This window comes from Mastomys coucha, unplaced genomic scaffold (genome assembly GCF_008632895.1).
Source record: "Mastomys coucha isolate ucsf_1 unplaced genomic scaffold, UCSF_Mcou_1 pScaffold5, whole genome shotgun sequence".
NCBI classification, from domain to species: Eukaryota; Metazoa; Chordata; class Mammalia; order Rodentia; family Muridae; genus Mastomys; species Mastomys coucha.
Window position 1 is genome coordinate 16,255,238 of NW_022196911.1, and position 12,713 is coordinate 16,267,950.

The window sequence follows — 12,713 nt, forward strand, 5'->3', positions numbered from 1 at the left end:
TGTGTGTATGTGTGTGTGAGGGTGTGAGTGTGTGTCTGAGAGAGATGTGTATGTATGTGAATGTTTTGTGGATATATATGTGAGATGTGTGCACATGATGTTTTTGTGTTTTGTGTGTGTGTATGATGCATGTGGGACAGATGTGTGTGTGGGTTGTGTGTGAGGGATGTGCATGTGTATATGTGTGTGGGGTATGTATGTATGTTGTGTGTATATATATGTGTGAGGGATATGTATGTGTGTTTGTGCATGTGTGAGGTGTTAATACCACAGTGCAAGTGTGGAAGTCAAAAGACACCTATATAGAGTCAGCTCTTTTCTTTTACTATGTGTTTTCAGATCCAACTCAGATATTCAGGCTGTGTGACAAGTGCCTTTATTTCCTGGCCCATCTCCTGGGTCCACTTTTGAGATATCCCAATGTTCAGATTTTCTGTATATGAATCTTTGTTTATATCAATCCCTTGAGAAACTGACTTGTCTTGACAAAGCTTTCTAACTATACTCTTTGTATATTATAAACTATTTGTATTCCTTCCATCTAGAATTCTTAATTGTCAGTATAAATTATTCTAAAAAGTTAGGGCTTTTACAGGAAAGGGTGTCTTTTACACATGGCGAGAAGTACCACATCCACATTTGTCATGGGTAAGCGATCTCTAGTGCTTTGGAACAGAAGATGTACAGTGTTGGACCTTATCCCCCATTCACCAACTGCCAAGTGTCCTTACAGAGTCTACCTTGGATACTAAAAAAAAAAAAATTAAAAAAAAAAATACACACTTGCCCAAGTTTCCAAGTTTGTGTAGGAAATCACAGCAGCAAAACCTTTCCCCCTCCTCAAAGGAGGGCTCTGAGAGTTTGGGAAAACTATGTGAGGCCCTGATTTACTTAAATGCGAGTTTCAAAATTCAGCTTTATTCTTCTCTATGGAGTGTTTCTCACCCACAGAGAAAAGATCATACATCTGACAGTGCCGGGCTTGGCACAGAAAATGTGGAAGGGGGCACGAGACATGAGGCATGGACCCTTGATTTCACTTCAGAGCGCTGTGTTGGAGAAGCCCTCCTGGCCAATCAATCAAGTTAAGAAACTTCAAAAGCAGAAGAACATGTGAACCAAGAGATGCTTTGCCTAAATTGTCTTTTAATCAACAAATGGTTGCCCTCTAAGTGAGTGTTTTTTTTTGATTATTCTAAGACAGCAATACATTTCTGAATGTTATAGTTTTGGGAAAGCTTATTAAAATACATTATGCTGAATCCCAGCCCCAGATATTTTTTAGATTAGCAGCACTGGGGTGGAGCCAAGATATTTTCATTTCTGACAATTTTTTAGGCAGTGTTATGTGGCCAGTCTAGAAAACTGTTCATTAGGGAGGTGACAGCCATTACCTAATAAAGGCATTTGGGGCAGCTTTGATTCTTGCATTAGCAGCCTAAGCGCCCTTACCCCGTGGCTGTTTCCTAAGGCATATTCTGTTCCTTTAGTCGGTGGCTCATCTGGCATTTGGAGGCATTTTCACAAAAAGTAGAATCCAGTGACATAGTGGTTTATTTTGTAGTCATGTGGCCCAAAGATGAAGAAGTTGGCAGCACATTAATCAGCACAGCATCAAACTCAGTCAGTATATATTATATTATATTACATTACATTATATTATAGTATATATGTATATCACTGGATATTGAAGCCACTCTTTAGTACTTGACTGGGTAATAAAACAGGATAACTTTGGATATTGGACTGCAAATCTGTGTATGTATAAAACATTACTTGCCTTAACAATATTTAAATTAGTCGAGCTCTGTGTTGGAGGCCCTTATGCCTGGGATATGACAGAAAATTCAATCTTAATCACTCTTGGGTACTGCCATCCCCCAGGATTGCATATTAACTCATATAATAAATATTTCTGTGGACATTGCTCATCAATAACCACCTGTGTCTACTGGGCACCACTATTGTTTTGGTATGCTGTTTGGATTAATAATTTTATTTATTAAAAAAATCCATTAAGTTCTTGTTATATGCCAGAGAATTACTGATCTGTGAGAATTACATTTTGTTGTATATTAGATAAGCACAGGAAAGACAGTGGCATATTGCATTGTAAAATATAGCACAGTTATACACCCATGGATAATTTCAAAATTAAAATCTTGTGTTTTTTCTCTTCATGTTATTTTTTTCTTTTTTCATTTTTATTTATTTTTTATAAATTAATTTATTTTTTACACTCCATATTCCATTCCCCACCCTACCCCAATCCACGCTCTGAATGCTCCACATCCCACCCCCACATCCCACACATCTTCCCCACCCCCCTGTAACCCTGTAGATGTCCCCACCCCTACCCCACATGACCTCTAAACTCCCTGGGGCCTCCAGTCTCTTGAGGGTTAGGTGCATCATCTCCAAATGAACACAGACCTGGAGGTCCTCTACTGTATGTGTGTTGGGGGCCTCATATCAGCTGGTGTATGCTTTCTGTTTTGTGGTCCGATGTTTGAGAGATCTCAGGGGTCCAGACTAATTGAGACTGCTGGCCTTCCTACAGGATCGCCCTTCTCCTCAGCTTCTTTCAGCTTTTCCTAATTCAACCACAGGGGTCAGCTGCTTCTGTTCATTGGTTGGGTGCAAATATCTGCATCTGACTCTTTCAGCTGCCCACTGGGTCTCTCAGAGGGCAGTCATGATAGGTCCCACCTTGTGAGCTCTCCACAACCTCAGCAAGTGTCAGACCTTGGGACCTCCCCCTGAGCTGGACATTCCCCTCCACAGGCTCGTCTCCATCTCCATCCCTGCAGTTCTTTCAGACAGGAACAACTATGGGTCAGAGATGTGACTGTGGGATGGTAACCCCATCCCTCACTTGATGTCCTGTCTTTCTGCTGGAGGTGGGCTCTATAAGTTCCCTTTCCCTTTCAGACACTTCATCCAAGGTCCCTCCCTTTGATTCCTAAAAGTCTCTTACCTCCCAGGTCTCTGGTGCATTCTGGAGGATTCCCCCAATCTTTTATTTCCTGAGGTTGCCTGTTTCTATTCTTTCTGCTGGCCCTTAGGGTTTCAGTCCTTTTCCCTCACTCAATACCAGATCCGTTTCCCCTCCTCCCCATTCCCCCATCCACTTTTTCTCCCAGTTTCCTCCCTCCCTCCCCACTTGTGATTGTCCTCTTCTCTCTCCCAAGTGGGACTGAGACATTCTTACCTGGGCACTTCAGCTTATTGACCTCTCTGAGTTTTGTGGACTGTATCTTGGGTATTCTGTACTTTTTTTTTTTTTTTTGGCTAACATCCACTTATTAGTGATTACATACCATGCATGTCCTTTTGTGTCTGAGTTACTTCAGGATGATATTTTGTAGTTCCATCCATTTGCCTGTAAAACTCAGGATGTCCTCATTCTTAATAGCTGAGTAGTATTCCATTGTGTAAACGGGCCACATTTTCTGTATCTACTCTTCTGTCATGGGTTGTTTCCAGCTTCTGGCTATCACAAATAAGGCTGCTATGAACATAGTGGAGCATGTGCCCCTGTAGTATGGTAGGGCATCTTTTGGGTATATTCCCAAGAGTGGTATAGCTGGGTCTTCAGGTAGATCTATTTCCAATTTTCTGAGGAACCTCCAGATTGATTTCCAGAGTGATTGTACCAGTTTGCAATCCCACCAGCAATGGAGAAGTGTTCCTTTTTCTCCACACCCTCGCAAACATGTGTTGTCATCTGAAGTGTTGATCTTAGCCATTCTGATTGGTATAAGGTGGAATCTCAGGGTTGTTTTGATTTGCATTTCTCTGATCACTAAGGACTTTGAACATTTCTTTAGTTACTTCTCAGCCATTCGAGATTCTTTAGTTTTAAATTCTTGGTTTAGTTCTATACCCCATTTTTGGTTGGGTTGTTTGGGTTTTTGTTGGTTAACTTCTTGAGTTTGTTATATATTTTGGGTATTAGCCCTCTATCAGATGTGAGGTTAGTGAAGATTTTTTTCCCCCAATCTGTAGGTTGCTTATTTGTCTTATTAACTATGTCCTTTGCCTTAGAGAAGCTTTCCAGTTTCATTAGGTCCCATTTATCAATTCGTGGTCTTTGAGCTTGAGCCATTGGAGTTCTGTTTAGGAAATTTCCCCCTTGTGCCAATGAGTTCAAGGCTTTTTTCCACTTTATCTTCTATTAGATTGAGTGTATCTGGGTTTATGTTGAGGTCCTTGATCCACTTGGACTTGAGTTTTGTACAAGGTGAAAAATATGGGTCTGTTTTCATTCTTCTACATACAGACTGCCAATTAGACCAGCATCATATATTGAAGATGCTTTCTTTTTTTTTACTGTATATTTTTATGGCATATTTGTCAAAGATCCAGTGACTGTAAGTGTGTGGTTTTATTTCTGGGTCTTCAATTCTGTTCCATTGATGAATGTGTCTGTGTCTATACCAATGCCATACAGTTTTTATCATTATAGCTCTGTAGTAAAGCTTGAGGTCAGCAATGGTGATTCCCCAGCTGTTCTTTTATTTTTAAGAATTGTTTTTGCACTGGGCAGTGGTGGTGCACACCTTTAATCCCAGCACTTGGGAGGCAGAGGCAGGCGGATTTCTGAGTTTGAGGCCAGCCTGGTCTACAGAGTGAGTTCCAGGACAGCTAAGGCTACACAGAGAAACCCTGCCTTGAAACCTCCCCTTCCCCCAAAAAAAGAATTGGTTTCACACCAGCAATGAAGGAATGAACCTCACCAGCATCTGCTGTCACCTGAATTTTTGATCTTAGTCATTCTGACTGGTATGAGGTGAAAGCTCAGGGTTGTTTTGATTTACATTTCCCTGATGACTAAGGATGTTGAACATTTCTTTAAGTGCTTCTCAGTCATTCAGTATTCTTCTGTTGAGAATTCTTTGTTTAGCTCTGTACTCCTTTTTTTAATAGGCTTATTTGGTTCTTTGAAGTCTAACTTCTTGAGTTCTTTGTATATATTGGATATTAACCCTCTATCAGATGTAGGATTGGTAACGAAAATTTCCCAATCTATTGGTTGCCACTTTGTTCTATTGACAGTGTCCTTTGCCTTACAGAAGCTTTGCAGTTTTATGAAGTCCCATTTTTCAATTCTTGATCTTAGAGTATAAGCTCTTGCTCCATTGCTGATGGGATTGCAAGCTGGTGCAACCACTCTAGTAATCAGTTTGACAGTTCCTCTGAAAATTGGACATAGTACTACCTGAGGATGCAGCAATACTGCTACTGGGCATATACTCAGAAGGTGCTCCAACATGTAATGAGGACACATGCTCCACTATGTTCATAGAAACCTTATTTATAATAGCCAGGAGCTGGAAAGAATCCAGATGTCTCTCAACAGAGGAATGGATACAGAAAATGTGGTACATTTACACAATGGAGTACTACTCAACTATTAAAAACAATGACTTCATAAAATTCTTAGACAAATGGATGGAACTAGAAAATATCATCCTGAGTGAGGTAACCCAATCACAAAAGACCACACATGGTATGCACTCACTGATAAGTGGATATTAGCCCAGAAGCTTGAAATACCCAAGAACACAATTCATAGACCACATGAAAGTCAAGAAGAAGGAAGACCAAAGTGTGGGTCCTTTGGTTCTTCTTATAAGAGGGAACAATATGCTCATGGAAGCAAATACAGAGACAAAGTGTGGAACAGAGACTGAAGGAATAACCATTCAGAGACTGTCCTACCTGGGGATCCATCCCATATACAATCATCAAACGCATATACTATTGTGAATGCCAACAAGTGCTTGTTGTCTCCTGAGAGGCTCTACCAGTTCCTGACAAATATAGAGGTGGATGTTCTCAGCCAACCATCGGACTGAGCACAGGGTTCTCAATGGAGGAGCTAGAGAAAGGACCCAAGTAGCTGAATGGTTTGCAGCCCCATAGGAGGAACAACAATATGAACTAACCAGTACTCCCAGAGCTCCCAGGGATTAAACCACCAACCAAAGAGTTGACATGGTGGGATTCATGGCTCTAGCTGCATATGTAGCAGAGGATGGCCTAGTAAGTCATCAATAGGAGGAGAGGCCCTTGGTCCTGTGAAGGCTCTGTGCCCCAGTGTAGGCAAATGCCAGGGCCAGGAAGCAGGAGTGGGTGGGTTGTTGAGCAGGGGAGGGCAGAGGGGATAGGGGGGTTTTCAGAAGGGAAGTGAGGAAAGGGGATAACATTTGAAATGTAAATAAAGAAAATATCTAATAAAAATGGAAAAAAATGAATAAAGCTATGAACAATAAAAAAACAAAACAAAACAAAAAAAGAATTGTTTTCACTATTCTGGGGATTTTGCCTTTCCAGATGCATTTGAGAATTGCTCTTTCCATGTCTTTGAAGAATTGTTTGGGATTTTGATGGGGATTGCTTTGAATCTGTAGATTGCCTTTGGTAGGATGACCATTTATTTTTACTATGTTAATTCTTCCAATCCATGAGCATGGGAGACCTCTCCATTTTCTGAGAATTTCTTTGATTTCTTTCTTGAGAGACGTGAAGTTATTGTCATACAGGTCTTTCACTTGGCTGTCTAGAATTATCTGAAGATATTTTATATTATTTGTGGCTATTGTAAAGGGAGTTGTTTCCCTAATTTCTTTCTCTACCTGTTTATCCTTTGTATAAAGGAAGGCTACTAATTTATTTGAGTTAATTTTATATCCGGCTACTTTGTTGAAGTTGTTTATCAGTGGAGAAGTTCTCTGGTAGAATTTTTGGGGTTGCTTATGTATACTATCATATCATCTGCAAATAATGGTACCTTTATTTCTTCTTTACCAATTTGTATCCCCTTGATCTCTTTTTGTTATCTATTGTTCTAGCTAACACTTTGAGTACTATATTGCATAGATATGGGGAGAGTGGGCATCCTTGTCTTGTCCCCGATTTCAGTGAGATTGGTTCAAATATTTCTCCATTTAATTTGATATTTATTGGCTGTTGGTTTGCAGTAAACTGCTTTTATTATTTTTAAATATGGATCTTGAATTCCTGATCTCTCCAATACTTTTAACATAAAGGGGTGTCCTATTTTGTCAAATGCTTTTTATGCATCTAGGAAGATGATCATGTGATTTTTTTTCCCTTTGAGTTTGTTTATATAGTGGACTACGTTAATGGATTTTTATATATTAAACCAACCTTGCACCCCTGGGATGAAGCCTACTTGATTGTGGTGAATGATGGTTTTAATGTGTTCTTGGATTCAGTTTGCAAGAATTTTATTGAGTATTTTAGCATTGATATTCATAAGCGAGATTGGTCTGAAGTGTTCTCTTTTTTGGTTGGGTCCTTGTGTGGTTTAGGTATCAGAATAATTGTGGCTTCATATAACTGTTAGGTAGTGTTCTTTCTGTTTATATTTTATGGAATGGTTTGAGAAGAATTGGTGTTAGGTCTTCTTTGAAGGTCTCGTAGAATTCTGCACTAAACCCATCTGACCCTGGGCTTTTTTTTTTTTGTTGGGAGGTTTTTAATGATTTCTTCTATTTCCTTTTGTGATATGGGCCTGTTTAGATAGTTTACCTGCTCTTGATTTAATGTGGCATCTGTCTAGAAAACCAACCATTTCATCTAGATTTTCCAGTTTTATTGAGTATAGACGTTTATAATAGGATCTGATGATTTTTTAAAATTTCATCTGTTTCTATTGTTATGTCCCCCTTTTCATTTCTGATTTTATTAATTTGGATACTGCCTCTGGGCCCTTTAGTTAGTTTAGCTAGGGGTTTATCTATCTTGTTGATTCTCTCAAAGCATCAGCTTTTGGTTTTGCTGATTCTTTGTATTATTTTCTTTGTTTCTTCTTAGTTTATTTAGGCTCTGAGTTTAACTATTTCCTGCCTTCTACTCCTCTTGGGTGAGTTTGCTTCTTTTTGTTCTAGAACTCTCGGCTATGTTGTTAAGTTGTAAGTGTAAGATCTCTCTAGTTTCTTTACCAGGGCACTTAGTGCTATGAACTTTCCTGTTAGCACTACTTTCATTGTGTCCTATAAGTTTGGGTACAATGTCTCAACATTTCATTAAATTCCAGGAAGTCTTTAATTTCTTTCTTTATTTCTTCTTTGACCAAGTTGTCATTGAGTAGAGAATTGTTCAGTTTCCACATGTATGTGTGCTTTCTGTAGTTTTTGCTGTTATTGAAGACCAGTCTTAGGCCATAGTGATCTGATAGGATGCATGGTATTATTTCAATCATCTTGTATCTGTTGAGGGTTGTTTTGTGACCAATTATATGGTCTATTTTGGAGAAGATACCATGAGGTGCTTAGAAGAAGGTGTATTATTTTGTTTTAGGGTGAAATGTTCTATAGATATCTGTTAAATCCATTTGGTTCATAACCTCTCTTAGTTTCATTGTGTCTCTGTTTAGTTTCTGTTTCAATGACCTGTCCATTGGTGATAGTGGCATGTTGAAATCTCCCACTATTATTGTGTGGGGCTCAATGTGTGTTTTGCATTTTAATAAAGTTTCTTTTATGAATTTGAGTATTCTTGCATTTGGGGCATAGATGTTCAGAATTGAAACTTTCTCTTGGTGGATTTTACCCTTGATGAATATGAAGTGTCCTTTATTAAGCTTGATAATTTTTGGATGAAAGTCTATTTTATTGGATATTAGGATGGCAAATCCTGCTTGTTTCCTGGGACCATTTCCTTGGAAGACCTCTTTTCATCCTTTTTCTCTGAGATAGTGTCTGTCTTTGTTATTGAGGTGTATTTCTTGTATGCAGCAAAAATGCTGGATCTTGTTTGTGTATCCAGTCCATTAGCTTATGTCTTTATAGGTGAGTTGAGTCCATTGATATTGAGAGATATTAAAGAGAGATGACTGTTGGTTCCTGATATGCTTGTTTTTGTAGGTGGCTTTATGTGCTTGTGGCTCTCTCCTTTTGGCTTTGTTGTAAGATGCTTAATATCTTGTCCTTTCTTTGGTGCAGGTATCTTCCTTGTGTTGGAGTTTTCCTTCTAGGATCCTCTGTAGGGCTGGGTTGGTAGATAGATTCTGTTTTAATTTGGTTTTGTCCTGGAATATTTTGGTTTCTCCATCTATGTTGATTGAGAGTTTTGCTGGATATAGTAGCTTGGGCTGACATTTGTGTTCTCTTAGAGTCTGCATGACCTCTGACTAGGCTCTTCTGGCTTTCATAGTCTCTGTTGAAAAGTCTGGTATAATTCTGATAGGTCTACTTTGTATGTTACTTGGTCTTTTTCCCTTGCAGCTTTTAATATTCTTTCTTGCTCTGTGCATTTAGTGTTCTGATAATTATGTGTTGAGAAGATTTTCTTTTCTGATCCCATTTATTTGGTGATCTATAGGCTTCTTGTACCTATATTTCTTGTACCTCTCTTTCTTTAGGCTGAAGAAATTCTTTTCTATCATTTTGTTGAAGACATTTTAAGGTCTTTTGAGCTGGGAATCTTCATTCTCCTCTATTCCAATTATTCTTAGATTTGGCCTTTTCATTGTGTCCTAAATTTCCTGGATGCTTTGGGTTAGGAGTTTTTTACGTTTTGAATTTTCTTTGACAGTTGTGTCAATCTCTTCTACTGTATCTTCTACACCTGAAATTCTTTCTTTATCTCTTGTATTCTGTAATTCCTGACCTCTTTCCTAAGTTTTCCATTTCTAGGTTTGCTTCCATTTGTGTTTTCTTTATTGTTTCTACTTCCACTTTTAGGTCTTGGATTGCTTTATTCAATTCCTTCATCTGTTTACTTGTGTTTTCCTGTATTTCTTTCAGTGAGTTATTGATATCCTCCTTAAAAGACTCTATTATCTTCATGAGATAGGACTTTAGGACAGATTCTTGATTTTCAGATGTGTTGGGATATTCAGGGTTTGCTGTGGTGGGAGAACTGGGTTCTAATGATGCCCACTTGTTTTGGCTTCTGTTGCTTATGGTCTTGTGTTTACCTTTGCCATCTGGATATACCTGGTGTTTGTGGGTCTGGGTAACTGTATGGAGTCTGTCTCTTTTGTCCCTGGGTTGCTTCAGGTCTCCAGGTAGGCCTGTGGCCCTGGCTGTGTCTGACCACCTATGGGGTCTTCAAACTGGGGGCTCTTCACAGGGGCAGAGAAGCTACTGATCTGTTGCCCTGGCTGCAGTAGATCTTCTGTGAGGCCTTCAGACAACTGCTCTGAGTGCAGTGGGTCCTCAACTGCTCTGAGTGCAGCAAGTCCTCTAGGATGGATCAGGATGTGGAGTCTTCACGGGAGCAGACCAATTAGGGTCTACCCTAGCAGCAAGGACCAGGCAGAAGGGGTGAAAGGCACGGAAAGGGAGTGGTATTTGGGAGGGCAGGGGTTTTGGTGGGTGATGGGTCCTGATTCCACCAGGCTCCTGCATCAGCTCCGGGATTTGGGGGTGCAGTGTGTGTAGGAGTTCTTACCAACTGATCTGGATGCAGCAGGCCCTCTAGGATGGATCAGGATATAGAGTCTTCATGGGAACAGATCAACTAGGTGTCTGCTCCAGCAGCAAGGACCAAGATCTCACGTTTATTGACAAATTGGGTTTATCTGTGCTTTGTCTCTATTTTACTCTACTTGCTTCTCCTTTAAATCTTAGATTTTGTGTTTGCTGTTGTCCTTGTGTTGCTGTGTGAGTTATTCAATTTGTACTTCTCATGGGAGTACAAACTGTTATAAGCATTATGAAAATAAGTACAGAGGTTCCTTTCAAAATTTCAAAGGAAATTTCAAAATTGGAAATCGATCTACCATATGACTCACCTCTACCATTCCTGGACAGGTTCTCAAGGGACTCTCTATCCCACTATAGAGACACTTGATCACCCATGTTAATGACTGCTCTCTCCGCGATAGCTAGGAAATGAGAAGTACCTAATTGTCCAACTGATGGATAGATTGTGAAAACCACCAGATTGTTTGCTTATGTTAATGGTATGCCTAGCACTGAAATATCATTTGTTTCCTTAGAATTTGTTTCTGGAGCTTTCTTTTTAACTTCTTTTGAGCTACACTGACTTCATCTCTAGGTGCTAGACTGGCTCACTGACCTCCAATTACTGAAGCTCACCTCTGAGGGTCTGACTTCTCTCTCCCCACATGGTCCTTAGAGTTTGCATCATGCAGCCCTGTATTACATCCACCTGGTTAAGGTCTGTTCTCTCTCCGAAAACTGAGTCTACACAAAAAGTCCCTTCCTTCAGGTTGGCTGTTTCCTCTGATAGTTATTGCCTCTCATTGGGACATATGCTGCAATATCCTCTAACAGCTCTTGGTATATCTCCGACTATCACATAGGCCTTTGTCTAATAATGGTGGACAATTCTTGGTGCTATGAATTGCTTCCAATGTTTCCATGTTCATATGTATTTTGTGAAACATTCTTTTGTGAGTGTGCTCATCTCTCAGGAAAATCTCTGCTCCAGGTCAATGATTTTTCAAATTCAACATGGATATAGTTATTGGAGCAGGGATATGTGTATATCGGAAGTATCCTGTGCCCTGAAGAAAATGCTACACATTTTCTCCTAAATGCTTTGGCATCCATGCATTCAGATATGTCCTGCAGGCTCTGTTTAGTATGAACGGACTCTCACTGGTACCTGTTCTTTATATGACTGTAAATAGAATTACATCATATTCTTCTTTTCCTTTTATACACCAATTTCTCCCAGAGATACCCCCCTTCAATATCTACAATACCTTTCATTTTTTTGTCATATTCTTTAAAATTTATAAAATATTGTAACAATAAAAATGAGTATTATAAAAGTTGTTTGATATAAAACAACAATCAATTGAACAGTCTTATGTAGATGCTTGTCTACAGCAATACTGAAAATACATACGTTTTTCTCAATATAAATTTTAAATAAGTCTAAACAGGTTAATTGTATATTTTAGAATAATACTTCACTACTAGTTTCTTTTAAATGAACATAAATAGATAAAGTCTTTTTGTTTGTTTGTTTTGTTTTTAGTAGAGCTTAAAATCTTGGCTCTTACTGTGGTACAAGCCCCAAATCAAGCAGCGACAGCGAGTGCAGTACAAAATAACAACAATTTTTAGACATTGGAGTTCATTGTAATAAGGCTGTACTGCAATGACCCTCACATCACCAAAGGATTTTACCCTTATAGAAGCTAAGCTAGGAGTTGACAGTTATACTGCATCAAGGAATGAATTGTAGGCACGATTTCTGGATACAGATTCTCTGCTATGGTCAAAGCTATTTGACTTGAGTGATTATCTTCATTCTCAGCCCACAGAGAACAGGTCACATTCATTTAAGAAATGGTGTGTGTATTAAGATGGTCTATCCCTGAAGTCATTCACTAGCTGTTTAAATGAACACTGGCTCAGCTTGGAGGGTGGCACAGACATTAGATGAAGGTAAGAATCTGGTTCATTGGCTGTGATGATTTTGAAAAGCATTCATCTCAGAGAAAGAGTAACTTATAAAGTCCTCTTCTTCAAACTTGATACAATAGTTACAAACATTAAGCAAAGCATTCAGTCTCACCCTTCGTTGTTCTCTTACAAGCCACCTCCCAAGTTAATTGTTTACATTTCTTTTGACTATATAAGTAATTTTGAAATATGTAAGCTGTTCTGAAGACCATAGTACAGTGTAAACACATCAAATAAACAATCCTTCTAATAGAGAGGCTGAGATAGGAGAAGCATGATTTCAAGACCATTATG